Source organism: Macaca fascicularis, chromosome 3 (genome assembly GCF_037993035.2).
Source record: "Macaca fascicularis isolate 582-1 chromosome 3, T2T-MFA8v1.1".
Classification (NCBI taxonomy): Eukaryota; Metazoa; Chordata; class Mammalia; order Primates; family Cercopithecidae; genus Macaca; species Macaca fascicularis.
The window spans coordinates 191,919,255-191,940,189 of NC_088377.1; the positions used below are offsets into that span (position 1 = coordinate 191,919,255).

A 20,935-nucleotide genomic window follows, 5' to 3' on the forward strand; every position below is an offset into this window, starting at 1 on the left:
GTATTAGCTCCTTTTCAGACTTACTGTGTATTAGACTAGTGGTTCTCAAAATGTGGGCCATGGATCGGCAGCATCAGTATGAACTGGAAACTTGTTAGGAAGTATGGGCTCCATCCTTAACTCACTGAATCAGAAACTCTGGGGATGGAGTCCAGCAATCTAAGTTTCAGTAAACCCCCCAAGTGAGTCTGATGCCTGCTAAAGTCTGAGAACCACTGAGCTAAAGCTTTGTTAAAGGACTCTCACCTATGATTAAATCAGCTGAAATGGAGATCGTAAGAGAGTTTTTAAAAGAACATCTGAAATGTAAAAGTTTTAGGTGAGAAAAGTCAACATAAGACCCTCTCATCTAAGATCATCCTAGAGGAAACAAAATGGAGAGGTGCTTTAGGCCATCAGGAAACAGCCTAAATGTCCCTGAAAGTTGAGATGCCTCAGAAATAAACCTCCAACTTTTATTTGTAGCTGGGCACAGGCCCCAATTCCACCAGTCATGGCAGTGGCCCAACTTCAACAGTGCAAATGATACAGCAATGCCCAAGAGCAGTGGTTCTCAAAGTGAGGTTCCCAAACTACTGGGAATTGTCAGAAATGCTATTTTCAGGCTCCATTCAAAACCTACTAATACAGAAGTTCCAGGGATGTTGACTAGCCATTTGTGTTTTAATAAACTCTTTAGGTGATTCTGATGCAGGCTAAGGCTTGAAAACCTCTTTGCTAGCCACTGGGAATTCATCCTTTACAAGCACTTTTCCATGTAATTCAGACAATTCTACTGGATGGTTTAAATTGTTCCCATGTTAAGATGAAGGAAATTAGGCTCGAGTTTGAGTAAGGACACTTAGCTAGTTAGTGGCCCAGTAAGAATTGGAACTCAGTTCTAATTCCAGAACCCCAGTGAGAATATGGAGGATGTATTTTGGGTATATGTGATCACTGATGGACTGAGCAGTTAAAAATTTATGTGGGATAACTTCAGGGCAGGATGAAGAAGGTAGAGAAAGGCAAATAGAGCAGTCTCTGCTATTTTAATGGATGATCAAGCCCCAGATCTGTAGCAAGTTAAAACTATAGAGGTCATCTCTTTTACAAGATGTGGCCAAGATAACGGGCAACAGACTACATCAAAGAAACCTTCCACTGGAACCCCAGCATTTAAGGACTTGATTTTTTTGTTTGTTTGTTTTGAGGCAGAGTCTTGCTCTGTCACCCAGGCTAGAATGCAATGGCATGGTCTCAGCTCACTGCAACCTCTGCCTCCCAGATTCAAGCAATTATCTTGCCTCAGCCTCCCAAGTGGCTGGGATTATAGGCACCCACCACCACGTCCGGCTAATTTTTTGTATTTTTAGTAGATGGGGTTTCACCATGTTGGCCAGGCTGGTCTCAAACTCCTGACCTCATGATCTGCCCACCTCAGCCTCCCAAAGTGCTGGAATTACAGGCATGAGCCACGGTGCCCAGCCAAGGGCTTGAATTGTTAACTCTTCACTTGAGCTATTAATATTTGATCTGTATTCAGCTCCTTTGACTTCCTTCTCAGTATCTCCCTGTGCATTATTTTCTCCTTACCTAACTGCTGTCCTGACAGAAAACATTTACCTCTGAGAGAGGAATGACAGCTCCAGATCAATGGGGTGCATGTTTTACAGAGGGGAATTTCAGCCCCTTCAGATCACACAGGATAAGACAGTTATCTACCCTCTCTGAGGACAGAGCTTGCTGCTATAGCAGCCCTGGGTCTTGTGGTTTCCTTTCACACACTGAAGTTATTTTTCACACTTGACAAAACATCTAGAAACCAAATGCCTCTGAATACTCAGGGAGATGAAACTCAGGAAGGACAGCAAGTGAAAATGAAAAGGTACTATGGGAGAGTTTTTGGAAAGGAAATGGGGTAGGGGCTGACAGGTTTACGAGCAAAGGAAACAGAATGGGCTGGTGACCCCAGTGGGTTCACCTCAAAGTTTACAGCCAGGGTTCCTCTATGCTCGCTTTGACTCACTTGTTCTGTTTCCATGCACTGAGTGGGTGGGGCTGGTGGGAGGCAGAGCAAGTGGAAGAGGATCACAATTAAAGCAACTGAAATTCAGATCATGTAAAGCCTGATGAGGGAGAAGGTTTTGAATTCATAATTCACACAGCCCACAATTACACATATCTGACTGTGACATACCCACATTCAAGACTGGAGTGTTTTTCCATTTTCCATAATAAAACATTCAGGATACAAACTTAGTTATGAGTTTCTGTAAAACATCATCTGCTCAAATCACCAGCCTCATTTCTACACAATCTGACTTCCCACCTCGAGGATCTAGCCATCCTTGGCTTTCTTTGATTAACTGAGAGCTCCAGGTTTTCACTTACCTTGGAATATGCATTATCTTCTTCCTGAAAATACTTCTAATCTCTTTCCCTAACTTCTACTCACTATTCAATTTCAGCTCAAACAATGTTGCTTTTTCTAAGAATTTTTTTCTGACTACCCCCACTATTGGTTTAGCAGATCCTCTATACACTCTTAAAACATCCTAGTGTTCTCCTTAATAACATTCATTATCCTACAGTTTTTGTTAACTGTCATGTTTGCCTGAGAAAGGAGGTAGTGATAGGGAAAAGGTGGTGATGGTAAAAATAGAAGAGGGAGGATTTTATAGGATAGGCACAGAAGGAAGTAAAATATTTATTGATTCTAATTACACCGTTACATTATTTGGTCTGCCCTGTTGTAAAGTCCATAGTTATGTTTGTTGGCTACTTCTATTAGTTGAGCTTAAGGTCTGCTTTTATTTAATATTAAACATTTACAAGAAATAGCTCAAGTTAAGTCTTGCTTATCTTTGCAAATCAAGCAAGGTTGAGGTCATTTGTAAGGCCTAACTGCTTTTGTCTGCTCAGGGATTCTCCAGGTCTGGTCTCCATTTTAACTTATTAACAAAAAGAGATGAGACCCTGAAACCAGGTCCAGCTAGAACTAGGGCAATTGAAGAGAGAATTGCTCTTAGAAATGGATAAGATTACTTAGGAATAGCAAGTCAAAAATCCTGAATTAGCTATTAACAAATAGAATCAAGCAATGCCTTGTATGATTAAGATTTGTCAAAGTATGCAAAGAATTCAATATTAGGAAATATTTTTATATAATGTAATGTATTACAAAGTTATGGAGCAACATAATCTGATCACCTCCTTAGCTGCTGAAAGGTAATTTGGTAAAATTAGATGTCTAATAATTGGTTCCTTTTCCCCATAATAAAATTTTCCATCTCAACCTCAAAGTCTGCATCTAGTTTAATGGTAAACATTGAGATATTGCCACAAAAGTTAAGAACAAGCTAAGGAAGCCTACTACCATTGTGATTACTTACTTAACATTCTCTTAGATACTAGCCACAATAAATTAACAGTGAAAGAAATTAGAAGTTGTTTTATTAAAAAATTCAAAAAAAAAGAAGGTAAATTATAGTTTTTGGCCCCATAAAGAACTTTTACAAATCAATATCAAAATTATTCCCATCATAATTGAAACATGGGCAATAAATATATAAGACAGATATCAATAAAAATATAGTTCTTTCTTTAATAAATAGACATATGACAAATGACTCAATCATATTCCCATTGAGTAATGTGTATGAAAATCACACTAATATCATCTTTCAGCTATCCGTTTGGCACAGATAAAATTATGAGCAATAATATCAGAAACTAATAAAATGCTGGTGAAACTAATTTGATCAAAACTTTTATTGTAAGCAATTCAGTAATTTCTGTCAAAATTACAAATGCATGTACCAATTGTATAGCAATTCTCCTTGTAGGAACCCACTCAGGTGATCTGATTATCTGTTGCTGCATAAGAAACTACTCCAAAACTCAGTGGCTTAAAACAACATGTTTTCGTGTGTTAAGAATTTGGGCAGAGCACAGTGGGTACAACTTGACTTCACTCCTTGCAGACTGGGCCTCAGTTGGAGTGGCTCAAATGACTCAAGATGGGGTGGGGGACAGATCAATGAGGGCCACATATGGGAGCCTCTGGTTGTCAACTGTGTCCCTAGCTTCTTCTCCACGTTGCACCTGCTGAGCCTAGAATATCCCAAATGGCTTCTACCCTCCTTCACCAAAGTAACAGACTCTTCTCCTGGTGGTTTTACTTTCCCAGGTTCATCATAGAATTGTAAAGTCAGCAGAACTTAAAGGTACTATTGATCAGCTTTATTCACTGTTTGACTCATAATAGCCAGGAAAACAGATTGTGTGTGCGAAGCAGGCTCTCAGATGCTCAGAGATCTTTATAGAGCCCTGACTCACCCAAAACTCTTTTCCTTCATGGCCTGCTGAGTCTTTTACAATCCCACCCCATTGCATCTCATAGTAGAGGAATCCCTTGCTCCAAATGTTATACATCCCCAAAAAAAGTTACATAGCAAAATTCCACCACAGGGGCTCTATATTTCATCATTTAAAGGGGAAAAGCTGCAATACATTTCTAGCCCATCCAAAAACCCCAACAATTTCCTCCAGATATCACTAAAACACTCTTAAACAATCAAAGCAATATAACAGTCAACAATGATATCTGCAAAATGGAAGGCCATTAAATGCCAATCAGATCATTGTTTAGCTGATTATTTGCCAGTTATTTAACACTACACTCATGTCTGTCTGCAGTGAGCAGTGATATCAATGCAAACATTCTTCTCTACTACACCTCTACAAGAATTCAGAAAAATTGATCAAATATAAAAATAGATTCATATAGATAACAAATTCAAATTTCACTCACAAATTTAAAAAAGGTTTATTTACTAATTAGAATTGCCTAAAAGAGGTTTAGAGGAGAGGAGAGGGAGATCAGAGTCCTCACAGTGGCTGCTCAGTGGGATGAGTGTGTGAGATGAGCTGATGAAGGAGGAGGAGGAATTGTTCATGCCTGGGGTTTGTCCATATCCAGTTCCAAGGGACTGGTAATTGTCTTTACAGCACTTGACCCTCCAGAAGGAGATGATTGTGGTTTGAATTAGTTCTCTGGCAGTAAGTCCTTTGCTATGTAAGGCTCATAGTTCTTCACATTTTTCACTGTACATGTCACCAATTCAGACCTCTTCAAAAAGATCCAAGAAGGGTTTTTCTGTTGGCGGTGTTGGTGTTGGTGTTGTTATTGTGTTGCTTTGCAGTCATCACTTCATGAAACTTTGGAAATCAGCAATAAATTGTCCCTTTCTCGTAGAAGAAACTTTCACTTAATAATATGAAGAAAATGATTCTAACAATTAAAAACCAATTTAGACAATGTGGGAACAAGACAGGATCCTGTCAAGAAACAGCTGAGATATGACTGCAGTTCACTTAACTTTCACCCTATAGACTCAAGGGCAATATCAGTGTTTTACTGGTGTGCACAATCAGACTTCCTTCAGTGGAGTTTCAATTCAAATAATGAATTTTGGGTGCAATCAGTGGAAAGTTATTTATGGCAAATATTTAAATTTTGGGAGTTTAAATAGTGAGGGAGAGTTTGAGGTTAAAGAGCTCCTGAATTCTTAGTTATCCCAAAATATAATGATGAATTGAAAACTGCCTAGTAAGTCAGGAAGCTAAACAAGCCTAAAAGAAGTCACCATAATTTTTAAACTCATAGTAACAAGGCTCCCCACTCCATGTTTTGGAATTTGGGGATGTTAAATCCACTTGTTCCTTTTGTTTTGCAATTTCTCATTATATCTTTACCTGTGCACTCTTCTCCTTTCACAAACACAATGTTTTGTATCATCTTATTAAGAATGATATACTCTATAACTGCACTGTTCAGAACAGTAACCACTAGCCACATGTGGCCATTTAATTATATGATTTAAAATTAAAATGTAAAATTCAGTTTCTCCATCCCATTAGCTACCTTGCAAGTGCTCAACAGCCACATGTGCTAGTGGCTGCCATATTGGACAGGGCAGACAGTAAACATTTCCATCACAGAATTCTCTATCGAACAGTACTGCTTTATAAATAAACCCTTTACAAGAAATCACAGAACAATTGTCAAATACATCTCAATATCACTACAGAAAATCTGTGGTCCATTCTTTTGTCTTGACCTATTGTCCAAAATTGCCTTGAACCATGGGAATAAAATGAATTTTAAAATGTCACAGTACTCTAAAACATGCACCTTTACTCAGCCACTGCCCTCTCCTTCCTCACCTCCTCCCAACATCTATCTTACCCCTAATTTAAGGCTGTAGTCACATCACTTACTAGAAGCATGAGATGTAGGGGAAACGTTCCATGTATGCTCATGTTCAGAAGGGACAGCAGTGAGAAGGCTTGAACAAGAAGTTTCATCATGGAGATATTTAAAACTATGCTTGGAAGTCTCTACAGATGGTCTAAAAGATGAAGCAGGAGAAGCAACATTTGCATCTCCAAACCTAGAGGAACAGTGCAAAAACAGAAGGACCTATCTCCAGTTGCTGGGAGTGAGGCCAGCTGTTAGCTGTCAGCTGTTGAGCCATCAGACCTGTCCAGAAATTGGCTTCTGCTGAAGAAAGATGCCTCACGTAAGTCAAGTGTCTTTTCCAGGGGAAGTTTGCATCCAATGGGGATTATAAAGTCCTGCTAGCTCCCCTTCATTCTGAAACTCCAACCAAACTTTAGAACTCCCTGTAGAGTCCATATTTGTTGTGACTACATCTCAGTCTCACTTCTCCCTGCCTAATCCTAGGTTCTTCCCTTCCCCCTCTAGCACTTTTCCTGAGAGGATTCCCCAATAAACTTCCTTCATCCATTTCATCTTCATCTCAACAGTCTGTATTCCTTGGAACCCAAACTTTTGCACATGCACATGTACATATCACTTATGTTAGGAAACATAGTGATGCAATTTGCAATATTAGTAGGTCAAAAGGAAAAAGACATGGAATTATATCAGTCAACATTAAAATAAATTTTTCTAAATTTATATCTCAGATGAAAGACTTTAATGAAGTAGGACTAAGCAAAGTATAGCCACACTGATTTTAAAATAAACTGATTAATTGCCAATAACCAGCATCAATAATAATAAGATATTAGATGCCCTACAGTTAAATAAATAATAAAAACACATTAGCTCACTTTTGAAAAGGTAACAAGCAATGTAATTATACAAGAGAAAGAAACATAAGACTTTTTGGAAACAAGGAGAGAAAATTATCACTATTTGCAACTGAGTCTATGATAAACCTAGAAACTCCGAGAAAATCAAAAGGAAATTTTTTAAATGTTTTAAAATATTGAAATAAGTAAATTAGCTGTTTATGAAATTAATTTACTAATTTTATTGTATTTCTCTTTATAAAATAAAAGCCCTTTAGAAGATAGGGTAAAAGGATAAATTCTGATTTAGAATAGCAACTTAAAAAGTTAAATTCTCATGAACAAACTGGGTAAAAACCGTTATGTGCTCTATATGAAGAAAGACTTAATACTCTACCAAAGGGCACAAAACCTGCCACACATTTTTCCGAAGTGTTGTAACATTTTACACTCCCATCAACATTGTATGAGAGTTCTGATTGTTCAAAATTCTCACTTGTTGCCTGTCATTTTGGATTTTATTTTAACCATTCTGAGTAATGTGCAATGTTATCTCATTCTGAAATAAACTAAGTATTGAAGAAACATACTAAAAATAATAAGAGCCATCTATGAGGAACCCACAGCCAACATCATACTGAATGAGCCCAAGCTGGCAGCATTCCCCTTGAAAACTGTCACAAGACAAGGATGCCCTTTTTCACCATTACCATTCAACATAGGATTGGAAGTAATATTGGTTGGAGCAATCAGTCAAAAGAAGGAAATAAAGGGCATCCAAATAGGAAGAGAGAAATTTACACTATCCTTGTTTGCAGACAAGGTTTCTATATCTAGAAACCCCCATAGTCTCTGCCCAAAAGCTTCTTCAGCTGATAAACAACTGCAACAGAATCTCAGAATACAAAAAAATCAATGTACAAAAATCACTAGCATTCTTATACACAAACAACAGTCAAGCCAAGAGCCAAATCAGGAATGCAATCCCGTTCACAATTGCCTCAAAGAGAGTAAAATACCTCGGAATACAGCTAACCAGGGAGGTGAAGAATCTCTGTAATGAGAACTACAAAAACAGTACTCAAAGAAATATGAGATGACACAAACAAATGAAAAAACATTCCAAGCTCATGGATAGGGAGAATAAATATTGTTAAAATGGCCATACTCTGCCTGTATTAGTCAGGGTTCTCTAGAGGCACAGAACTAATGGAATATACATATATATTTCACACAATAGGCCATCTTCAGGCTGAGGAGGAAGGGGAGCCAGTCCAAGTTCCAAAACTGAAGAACTTAGAGTCTGATGTTTGAGGGTAGGAAGCATCCAGCATGGGAGAAAGATGTAGGCTGGGAGGCTAGGCCAGTCTCTCTTCAGATTTTTCTGCCTGGTCATATTTTAACCATGCTGACAGCTGATTAGATTGTTTCCACCCAGATTAAGGGTGGGTCTGCCTTTCCTGGCCCACTGATTCAAATGTTAATCTTTTGGGGAACACCTTTAGAGACCCAGGATCAATACCTTGTATCCTTCAATCCAATCAAGTTGACACTCAGTATTAACCATCACACTGCCCAAAGCAATTTAAAGCTTTAATGCTATTCCTATCAAACTACCAATGACATTCTTCACAGAATTAGGAAAAAAAAAACTATTTTAAAATTCATATGGAATCAAAACAGAACCTGAATAGCCAAGGCGATACTAAGCAAAAAGAACAAAGCTGGAAGCACCATGCTACCCAACTTCAAACTATACTACAGAGCTACAGTAACCAAAACAGCATGGTACTGGTACAAATACAGGCACATAGACCAATGGAACAGAATAGAGAGTCCAGAAATAAGGCCACACACCTACAACTTCTGATCTTCAACAAAGCTGACAAAAACAAGTAATGGGAAAAGGACTCCCTATTCAATAAATGGTGCTGGGATAATTGGCTAGCCATATGCAGAAGATTGAGATTGGACCCCTTCCTCACACCATATACAAAAATCAGCTCATGCTGGATTAAAGACTTATACGTAAAACCCAAAACTATAAAATCCCTGGAACATAACCTAGGAAATACCATTCTGGACACAGGAACAGGCAAAGATTTTATAATGAACTTGCCAAAAGCAATTGCAACAAAAGTAAATTTGACAAATGGAATCTAATTAAACTAAAACGTTTCTCACAGCAAAAAAACTATCAACAGAATAAACAGACAACCTACAGAATAGGAGAAAATGTTTGCAATCTATTTTTTTCTTATACATGCTGGATATTAGATCTTTGCATCTGACAAAAGTCTAATATCCAGTATCTACAAGGAACTTAAACGAATGTACAAGAAAAAAACAAAAGACCCCATTAAAAAGTGGGCAAAAGAGGGGTGCGCCCAAGATGGCCAAATAGGAACAGCTCCAGCCTCCAGCTCCTAGCCTGAGCAACACAGAAGATGGGTGATTTCTGCATTTTCAACTGAGGTATCAGCTTCATCTCACTGGGGCATGTTGGACAGTTGGCGCTGGTCCGCGGGTGCAGCCTGACCAGCAAGAGCTGAAGCAGGGTGAGGCATCGCCTCACCTGGGAAGCCCAAGGGGGAAGGGAATTCCCTTTCCTGGCCAAAGGAAATTGAGACACACAACACCTGGAAAATCAGGTAACTCCCACCCTAATACTGTGCTTTACCAAGGGTCTTAGCAAATGGTACACCAGGAGATTACATCCCATGACTGGCCCGGAGGGTCCCACGCCCATGAAGCCTCCCTGATTGCTAGTACAGCAGTCTGAGATCTAACTGCAAGGCAGCAGTGAGGCTGGGGGAGGGGCGCCCGCCATTGCTGAGGCTTAAGTAGGTAAATGAAGCCACCTGGATGCTCAAATTGGGTGAAGCCCACCACAGCTCAAGGAGGCTGGCCTGCCTCTTGTAGACTCCTCCTCTGGGGACAGGGCATAGCTAAACAAAAAGTAGCAGAAACCTCTGCAGATGTAAATGTCCCTGTCTGACAGCTTTGAAGAGAGCACTGGATCTCCCAGCATGGAGGTTGAGACCTAAGAATGGACAGACTGCCTGCTCAAGTGGGTCCCTGACCCCCGTCCTGAGTAGCCTAACTGGGAGACATCCCCACTAGGTGCAGACCGACACCTCACACCTCACACGGTGGGGTACACCCCTGAGATGAAGCTTCCACAGCAAGAATCAGACAGCAACACTCACTGTTCAGCAGTATTCTATCTTCTGCAGCCTCTGCTGCTGATACCCAGGCAAACAGGGTCTGGAGTAGACCTCAAGCAAACTCCGACAGACCTACAGCTGAGGGTCCTGACTATTAGAAGGAAAACTAACAAACAGAAAGGACATCCACAACAAAACCCCATTGGTACGTCACCATCATAAAAGACCAACGGCAGACAAAACCACAAAGATGGGGAAAAAGCAGTGCAGAAAGCTGGAAATTCAAAAAATCAGACCACATCTGCCCCTCCAAAAGAACGCAGCTCATCACCAGCAATGGAACAAAGCTGGACAGAGGATGACTTTGATGAGTTGAGAGAAGAAGGCTTCAGTCAATCAAATTTCTCAGAGCTAAAGGAGGAACTATGTACCCAGCGCAAAGAAACTAACAACCTTGAAAAAAGAATGGATGACTGGATAACTAGAATAATCAATGCAGAAGAGACCTTAAAAGAACTCATAGAAATGAAAACCATAACACGAGAACTACGTGACAAATGCACAAGCTTCAGTAACCGACTCGATGACTGGAAGAAAGAGTATCAGCAATTGAAGATGAAATGAATGAAATGAAGCGAGAAGAGCAGTGCAGAGAAAAAAGAGTAAAAAGAAATGAACAAAGCCTCCAAGAAATATGGGATTATGTGAAAAGACCAAATCTATGTCTGACTGGTGTGCCTGAAAGTGATGGGGAAAATGGAACCAAGTTGAAAAACACTCTTCAGGATATCATCCAGGAGAACTTCTCCAACCTCGTAAGGCAGGCCAACATTCACATTCAGAAAATACAGAGAACGCCACAAAGATACTCCTCGAGAAGAGCAACTCCAAGACACGTAATTGTCAGATTCACCAAAGTTGAAATGAAGGAAAAAATCTTAAGGGCAGCCAGAGAGTAAGGTCGGGTTACACACAAAGGGAAACCCATCAGACTAACAGCAGATCTCTTGGCAGAAACTCTACAAGCCAGAAGAGAGTGGGGGCCAATATTCAACATTCTTAAAGAAAAGAATTTTCAGCCCAGAATTTCATATCCAGCCAAACTAAGTTTCATAAGTGAAGGAGAAATAAAATCCTTTACAGACAAGCAAATGCTTAGAGATTTTGTCACCACCAGGCCTGCCCTACAAGACATCCTGAAGGAAGCACTAAACATGGAAAGGAACAACAGGTACCAGCCATTGCAAAAACATGCCAAAATGTAAAGTCCATTGATGCTAGGAAGAAACTGCATCAACTAACGAGCAAAATAACCAGCTAATATCATAATGACAGGATCAAGTTCACACATAACAATATTAGCCTTAAATGTAAATGGACTAAATGGTCCAATTAAAAGACACAGACTGGCAAATTGGATAAAGAGTCAAGACCCATCAGTTTCCTGTATTCAGGAGACCCATCTCACATGCAGAGACACACATAGGCTCAAAACAAAGGGATGGAGGAAGATCTACCAAGCAAATGGAAAACAGAAAAAAAGCAGGAGTTGCAATCCTAGTTTCTGATAAAACAGACTTTAAACCATCAAAGATGAAAAGAGACAATGAAGGCCATTACATAATGATAAGGGGATCGAATCACCAGAAAGAGCTAACTATCCTAAATATATATGCACCCAATACAGGAGCACCCAGATTCATAAAGCAAGTCCTTAGAGACTTACAAAGAGATTAGACTCCTATACAATAATAATAATGGGAGACTTTAACACCCCACTGTCAACATTAGACAGATCAACGAGACAGAAAGTTAACAAGGATATCCAGGAATTGAACTCACTCTGCACCAAGCGGACCTAATAGACATCTACAGATTCTTCACCCAAAATCAACAGAATATACATTCTTCTCAACACCACATCACACTTATTCCTAAATAGACCACATAGTTGGAAGTAAAGCACTCCTCAGCAAATGTACAAGAACAGAAATTATAACAAACTGTCTTTCAGACCACAGTGCAATCAAACTAGAATTCAGGACTAAGAAACTCTATCAAAACTGCTCAACTACATGGAAACAGAACAACCTGCTCCTGAATGACTACTGGGTGCATAACGAAATGAAGGCAGAAATAAAGATGTTCTTTGAAACCAATGAGAACAAAGATACAACATACCACAATCTCTGGGACACATTTAAAGCAGTGTGTAGAAGGAAATTTATAGCACTAAATGCCCACAAGAGAAACAGGAAAGATCTAAAATTGACACTCCAACATCACAACTAAAAGAACTAGAGAAGCAAGAGCAAACACATTCAAAAGCTAGCAGAAGGCAAGACATAACTAAGATTAGAGCAGAACTGAAGGAGATAGAGACACAAAAAACCCCCCAAAAAATCAATGAATACAGTAGCTGGTTTTTTGAAAACATCAACAAAACTGATAGACCGCTACCAAGACTAATAAAGAAAAAATGAGAGAAGAATCCAATAGACGCAATAAAAAAATGATAAAGGGGATATCACCACTGACCCCACAGAAATACAAACTACCATCAGAGAATACTATAAACACCTCTATGCAAATAAACTAGAAAACCTAGAAGAAATGGATAATTTCCTGGACACTTACAATCTCCCAAGACTAAACCAGGAAGAAGTTGAATCCCTGAATAGACCATTAGCAGGTTCTGAAATTGAGGCAACAATTAATAGATTACCAACCAAAAAAATTCCAGGACCAGATGGATTCACAGCCGAATTCTACCAGAGGTACAAGGAGGAGTTGGTACCATTCCTTCTGAAACTATTCCAATCAATAGAAAAAGAGGGAATCCTTGCTAACTCGTTTTACGAGGCCAATATCACCCTGATACCAAAGCCTGACAGAGATACAACAAAAAAAGAGAACTTTAGACCAATATCCCTGATGAACATTGATGCAAAAATCCTCAATAAAATACTTGCAAACCAAATCCAGCCGCACATCAAAAAGCTCATCCACCACAATCAAGTGGGCTTTATCCCAGGGATGCAAGGCTGGTTCAACATATGCAAATCAATAAACGTAATCCAGCATATAAACAGAACCAAAGACAAAAACCACATGATTATCTCAATAGATGCAGAAAGGCCATCGACAAAATTCAACAGCCCTTCATGCTAAAAACTCTCAATAAATTCGGTATTGATGGAACATATCTCAAAATAATAAGAGCTATTTATGACAAACCCACAGCCAATATCATACTGAATGGGCAAAAACTGGAAGCATTCCCTTTGAAAACTGGCACAAGACAGGGATGCCCTCTCTCACCACTCCTATTCAACATAGTGTTGGAAGTTCTGGCTAGAGCAATCAGGCAAGAGAGAGAAATAAACGGTATTCAGTTAGGAAAAAAAGAAGTCAAATTGTCCCTCTTTGCAGGTGACATGATTGTATATTTAGAAAACCCCATCATCTCAGCCCAAAATCTCCTTAAGCTGATTAGCAACTTCAGCAAAGTCTCAGGATACAAAATGAATATGCAAAAATCACAAGCATTCTTATACACCAGTAACAGACAGAGAGCCAAATCATGAATGAACTTCCATTAACAATTGCTTCAAAGAGAATAAAATACCTAGGAATCCAACTTACAAGGGATGTAAAGGACCTCTTCAAGGAGAACTACAAACCACTGCTCAGTGAAAAAAAAGAGGACACAAACAAATGGAAGAACATACCATGCTCATGGATAGGAAGAATCAATATCATGAAAATGGCCATACTGCCCAAGGTAATTTACAGATTCAATGCCATCCCCATCAAGCTACCAATGAGTGTCTTCACAGAATTGGAAAAAATTGCTTTAAAGTTCAAATGGAACCAAAAAAGAGCCCGCATTGCCAAGACAATCCTAAGCCAAAAGAACAAAGCTGGAGGCATCATGCTACCTGACTTCAAACTATATTACAAGGCTACAGTAACCAAAAGATTATGGTACTAGTACCAAAACAGAGATGTAGACCAATGGAACAGAACAGAGCCCACAGAAATAACACCACACATCTACAGCCATCTGAACTTTGACAAACCTGACAAAAACAAGAAATGGGGAAAGGATTCCCTATTTAATAAATGGTGCTGGGAAAATTGGCTAGCCATAAGTAGAAAGCTGAAACTGGATCCTTTCCTTACTCCTTATATGAAAATTAATTCAAGATGGATTAGAGACTTAAATGTTAGACCTAATACCATAAAAATCCAAGAAGATAACCTAGGAAATACCATTCAGGACACAGGCATGGGCAAGGACTTCATGTCTAAAACACCAAAAGCAACAGCAACAAAAGCCAAAATTGATGAATGGGATCTAATTAAACTAAAGAGCTTCTGTACAGCAAAAGAAACTACTATCAGAGTGAACAGGCAACCTACAGAATGGGAGAAAAATTTTGCAATCTACTCATCTGACAAAGGGCTAATATCCAGAACCTACAAATAACTCAAACAAATTTACAAGAAAAAAACAAACAACCCCATCAAAAAGTGGGCAAAGGATATGAACAGATATTTCTCAAAAGAAGACTGCATACAGCCAACAGACACATGAAAAAAATGCTCATTATCACTCACCATCAGAGAAATGCAAATGAAAACCACAACGAGATACTATCTCACAGCAGTTAGAATGGCAATCAGTAAAAAGTCAGGAAACAACAGGTGCTGGAGAGGATGTGGAGAAACAGGAACACTTTTACACTGTTGGTGGGATTGTAAACTAGTTCAATCATTATGAAAAACAGTATAGCGATTCCTCAAGGATCTAGAACTAGAAGTACCATATGACCCAGCCATCTCATTACTGGAGATATACCCAAAGGATTATAAATCATGCTGCTATAAAGACGCATGCACACGTATGTTCATTGTGGCACTATTCACAATAGCAAAGACTTGGAATCAATCCAAATGTCCGTCAGTGACAGACTGGATTAAGAAAACGTGGCGCATATACACCATGGAATACTATGCAGCTATAAAAAAGGATGAGTTTGTGTCCTTTGTAGGGACATGGATGCAGCTGGAAACCACCATTTTCAGCAAACTATCGCAAGAACAGAAAACCAAACACCGCATGTTCTCACCCATAGGTGGGAACTGAACAATGAGATCACTTGGACTTGGGAAAGGGAACATCACACACCAGGGCCTATTATGGGGAGGGGGAAAGGGGGAGGGATTGCATTGGGAATTATACCTGATGTAAATGACGAGGTGATGGGTGCTGATGAGTTGACGGGTGCAGCACACCAACATGGCACAAGCATACATATGTAACAAACCTGCACGTTATGCACATGTACCCTAGAACTTAAAGTATAATAAAAAAATGAATAAATAAATAAATTAAATTAAATTAAAAATAAAATACAATAATAATTTAAAAAAAGAAATGAAAATGGCCATACTGCCCAAGGTAATTTATAGATTCAGTGCCATCCCCATTAAGCTACAAATGACTTTCTTCACAGAATTGGAAAAAACTGCTCTAAAGTTCATATGCAACCAAAAAAGAGCCCGCATTGCCAAGACAATCCTAAGCCAAAAGAACAAAGCTGGAGGCATCATGCTACCTGACTTCAAACCATACTAAAAGGCTACAGTAACCAAAACAGCATGGTATTGGTACCAAAACAGAGATATAGACCAATGGAACAGAACAGAGCCCTCAGAAATAATACCACACATCTCCAGCCATCTGATCTTTGACAAACCTGACAAAAACAAGAAATGGGGAAAGGATTCCCTATTTAATAAATGGTGCTGGGAAAATTGGCTAGCCATAAGTAGAAAGCTGAAACTGGATCCTTTCCTTACTCCTTATATGAAAATTAATTCAAGATGGATTAGAGACTTAAATGTTAGACCTAAAACCATAAAAACCCTAGAAGAAAACCTAGGAAATACCATTCAGGACACAGGCATGGGCAAGGACTTCATGTCTAAAACACCAAAAGCAACAGCAACAAAAGCCAAAATTGATGAATGGGATCTAATTAAACTAAAGAGCTTCTGCACAGCAAAAGAAACTACCATCAGAGTCAACAGGCAACCTACAGAATGGGAGAAAATCTTTGCAATCTACTCATCAGACAAAGGGCTAATACCCAGAACCTACAAAGAACTCAAACAAATTTACAAGAAAAAAACAAACAACCCCATCAAAAAGTGGGCAAAGGATATGAACAGACATTTCTCAAAAGAAGACATGCATACAGCCAACAGACACATGAAAAAATGCTCATCATCACTCACCATCAGAGAAATGCAAATCAAAACCACAATGAGATACCATCTCACACCAGTTAGAATGGCAATCATTAAAAAGTCAGGAAACAACAGGTGCTGGAGAGGATGTGGAAAAATAGGAACACTTTTACACTATTAGTGGGACTGTAAACTAGTTCAACCATTGTGGAACACAATGTGGTGATTCCTCAAGGATCTAAAACTTGAAATACCATTTGACCCAGCCATCCCATTACTGGGGATATACCCAAAGGATTATAAGTCATGTTGCTATAAAGACACATGCACACATATGTTTATTGCGGCACTATTCACAATAGCAAAGACTTGGAATCAACCCAAATGTCCATCAGTGACAGACTGGATTAAGAAAATGTGGCACATACACACCATGGAATACTACGCAGCCATAAAAAAGGATGAGTTCGTGTCCTTGGTAGGGACATGGATGCAGCTGGAAACCATCATTCTCAGCAAACTATCGCAAGAACAGAAAACCAAATACTGCATGTTCTCACTCATAGGTGGGAATTGAACAATGATATCACTTGGACACAGGAAGGGGATTATCACACACTGGGTCCTATCATGGGGAGCGGGGTGGGGAGGGATAGCATTAGGAGATATACCTAATGTAAATGACGAGTTAATGGGTGCAGCACACCAACATGGCACATGTATACATATGTAACAAACCTGCACGTTGTGCACATGTACCCTAGAACTTAAAGTATGAAAAAAAAAAAGGGCAAAGGACATGAACAGACACTTTTCAAAAGAAGACATACATGCAGCCAACAAGCATATGAAAAAATGCTCAACATCACTGATCATTAGAGAAATGCAAATCAAAACAACAATGAGAGACCATCTCACACCAGTCCAAACGACTATTATTAAAAAATCAAAAATTAACATATGCTGGTGAGGTTGCAGAGAAAAGGGAACATTTATACACCATTGGTAGGAGTGTAAATTAATTCAACATTTGTGGAAAGCAATGTGGTATTTCCTCAAAGACCTAAAAACAAAACTACCATTTGACCCAGTAATCCCATTACTGGGTATATACTCAAAGAAATATAAATCATTCTGTCATAAAGACACATGTATGTTCACTGCAGCACTATTCACAGTAGCAAAGACATGGAATCAACCTAAATCCCCAATAATGGTAGACTGGATAAAGAAAATGCAGTACATATGCACCATAGAATACTCTGCAGCCATAAAAATGAATGAGATCATATCCTTTGCAGGAACATAGATGGAGCTGGAGGCCATTACCCTTAGCAAACTAACACAAGAACAGAAAGCCAAATACTGCATATTCTCACTTATAAGTGGAAGGTAAATGATGAGAACAGATGAACACATACAAGGGAACATCAGACACTGGGGATTACCAGAGGGTGAAGAGTAGGAGGAGGAGAGGATGAGAAAAAAGAATTATTGAGTACTAGGCTTAATACTTGGGTAATAAAATAATCTGTACAACAAACTTCTATGACACAGGTTTACCTATATCACTAACTTGCACATATACCCCTGAATTTAAAAGTTGAAAAAAAAAGATGTTAAGTAACTGTGTTATTCATGTATCTCCTTTTCTGAAGTATCTGTTCAATTTTTGCCCATTTTTATTAGGTTATGTGTCTTTTTTAAATTATTGAGTTATAAAAGTTCTTTATCATGAATAACATATTTTTCTAGATACATTTTTGAGAATTTTTTCTCCTAGCTGTAGCAAGGATTCCTTCCTTTCTCTTTCTCTTCCATACTTCCTTTCTTTCTTCCTTTCTATCTTTTTTATATAAACACAGCTATATACTGCCTTTTAAGCACTGATTTAACTACATTCAATGAGTTATGGTAAGTTTTGTTTTCATTATCAGTTTTCAAATTTTGACACATTTGGGCATTATCTAGACATCATATTGTTATTGATTTCTTTGCATCATCCAATTGTTGTCAGAGAACATACTTTGTATGGTTTCAGTAGTTTCAAATTTATTGAGACTATTTTCCATCATATTATGTCTTCATGAAGGTAGATGTTCACTTGAAAAAGAATACGTATTCTGCAGTTGTAAAGCATAATGTTTTATAAGTATCAATTATCTCAAGATGGTTAATAGTACTTTTCTGATCTTCCATATCATCATGAATTTTTTATCAAGTTATTCTATCAATTACTAAAAAAGAAGTATTAAAATCTCCAGCTGCTTGTGGATTTCTTTCCCCTCTAGTCCTGACAATTTTTGTTTTATGTATTTTGAATCTGTTATTATATACATATTTATCATTTTTGTTTTTTATTAAAGTTTACTTTTTCCTTAAAAAACCGTTACAGAAAAGGAAAATTACAAACTTTTCTCTAGACACTGCTGTTCCTGAGCATAATTTATGGAATTACAAATCCGTCTTTCTACCAAAGTAAGATAAAGCCAACGCTGAAAATGGATAGTTAGATGAAATGAACATGGGTCGTGTAGGTGATCCACTGAATTCATTAGACCTGTAGATGCCTTGCACTCCCACTTACATCATCCAATATTTTTTATTTATAAACCTAAATTATTAGGCCAGATGCAGTGGGTCACGCCTGTATTCCTAGCACTTTGGGAGGCCAAAGCGGGCGGATCATGAGGTTAGCAGATCAAGATCATCCTGGCTAACACAGTGAAACCCCGTCTCTATTAAAATAAATAAATAAATAAATACAAAATATTAGCCCAGTGCCCGTAATTCCAGCTACTTGGGAGACTGAGGCAGGCTAATCGCTTGAACCCAGGAGGTGGAGATTGCAGTGAGCCAAGATTGTGCCACTGCACTCCAGCCTGGGTGACAAGTGAGACTCCAAATCAAAATAAAATAAAATAAAATAAGCCTAAAGTAATTTTTTTTGGTATTCAGAGAAGCATATATTATAATTCTGGTATTCTAAGTTGACAGTTTTTTCTCATAAATTCTATTTATGATTTAGAAAATTGGTAAGCTTTCAGTTTGATGCATATTTCATTACCTTGGTTTCACACATAAAACAATAAGAAATAGTGTTTTTACATAGAATATTTCATTTTTAGGACTAAATTATAGACTTACAGATTATAGATATCAAGCAGGAGTTGCCTGTGTATTGTTCTTCAAGCACGCTTATGAGATTGTACAGTAAAGGATCTGGAAGAAAAAGAAACAGAGCAACAATTGTGTGTTATAAAGGTGGTAGTGTTCACCCAGGTTCCATAGGGTCCACTGCATTCCCCAGTCTCCCTCATAATGTGTCCAGAATTGATGGGTTCTTGGTCTCACTGACTTCAAGAATGAAACTGTGGACCCTCACGGTGAGTGTTACAGTTCTTAAAGATAGTGTGTCCCCAGTTTCTTCCTTCTGGTTGGTTCTTGGTCTCACTCGCTTCAGGAGTGAAGCTGCAGACCTTCGAGGTGAGTGCTACAGATCTTAAAAGCAGCACGTCTGGAATTGTTTGTTCTTCCCGGAGAGTTTGTGGTCTCACTGGCTTCAGGAGTGAAGCTGCAGACCTTCAGGGTGAGTGTTACAGCTCATAAAAGCAATGTGGACCGAAAGAGTGAGTGGCAGCAAGATTTATTGCAGAGGGGAAACACAAAGCCTACACCACGTGGAAGGATACGGGATGGGGTTGCGGAAGCTGCCTGGAGGGACAGACTGCTTTTATTCCCTCATCTGGCCCCACCCACATCCTGCTGATTGGTCCATTTTGACAGAGTGCTGATTGGTGTGTTTACAATCCCTGAGCTAGACACAGAGCGCTTGGTGCACTTACAATCCTCTAGCTAGACATAAAAGTTCTCCAAGTCCCCACTAGCTTAGCTAGATACAGAGTACTGATTGATGTATTTACAAACCTTGAGCTAGACACAGAGTGCTGATTGGCGTATTTACAATCCCTTAGCTAGACATAAAAGTTCTCGAAGTCCCCACTAGACTCAGGAGCCCAGCTGGCTTCACCTAGTGGCTTCCGCCGGTGGAGCTGCCCTGCCAGTCCCCCGGAATCCACTTCTCAGGGGGTCATTTGCACCTGTACTCTTCAGCCCCTGGGTGGTTGATGGCACTGAGTGCTGTGGAGCAGGGGGCAGCGCACGAAGAGGCAGCTGAGGCCCCGCGAGAGCTCGAGCACAGCACCGGCCGGCACTGCTCGGGACCGGGCCCACCCACCGCAGCTGCTGGCCCAGGTGCTAAGCCTCTCACTGCCCTGGGCTGGAGGCACCGGTCAGCCGCTCTGAGTGCTGGGCCCCCGAGTCGCGCCCACGCCGGCCGGAACTGGCGCTGGACTCCGTGCAGCACGCAGCCCGTGCCTCTCCCTCCACACCTCCCTGCAAGCAGAGGGAGCCGGCTGCAGCCTCGGCCA

The 20,935-nt window shown here is 39.5% G+C and overlaps 1 long non-coding RNA gene across 1 annotated transcript in view; it reads right to left on the reverse strand.

Annotated features, from left to right (window-relative positions):
• LOC102137076 (uncharacterized) overlaps positions 1-20,935 on the reverse strand; it is a 37,060-nt gene that overhangs the window by 13,071 nt on the left and 3,054 nt on the right. The window contains exon 2 of the long non-coding RNA XR_010585923.2: positions 19,653-19,727. This is a non-coding gene — a long non-coding RNA (uncharacterized lncRNA). The remainder of the gene's footprint in view (positions 1-19,652; positions 19,728-20,935) is intronic.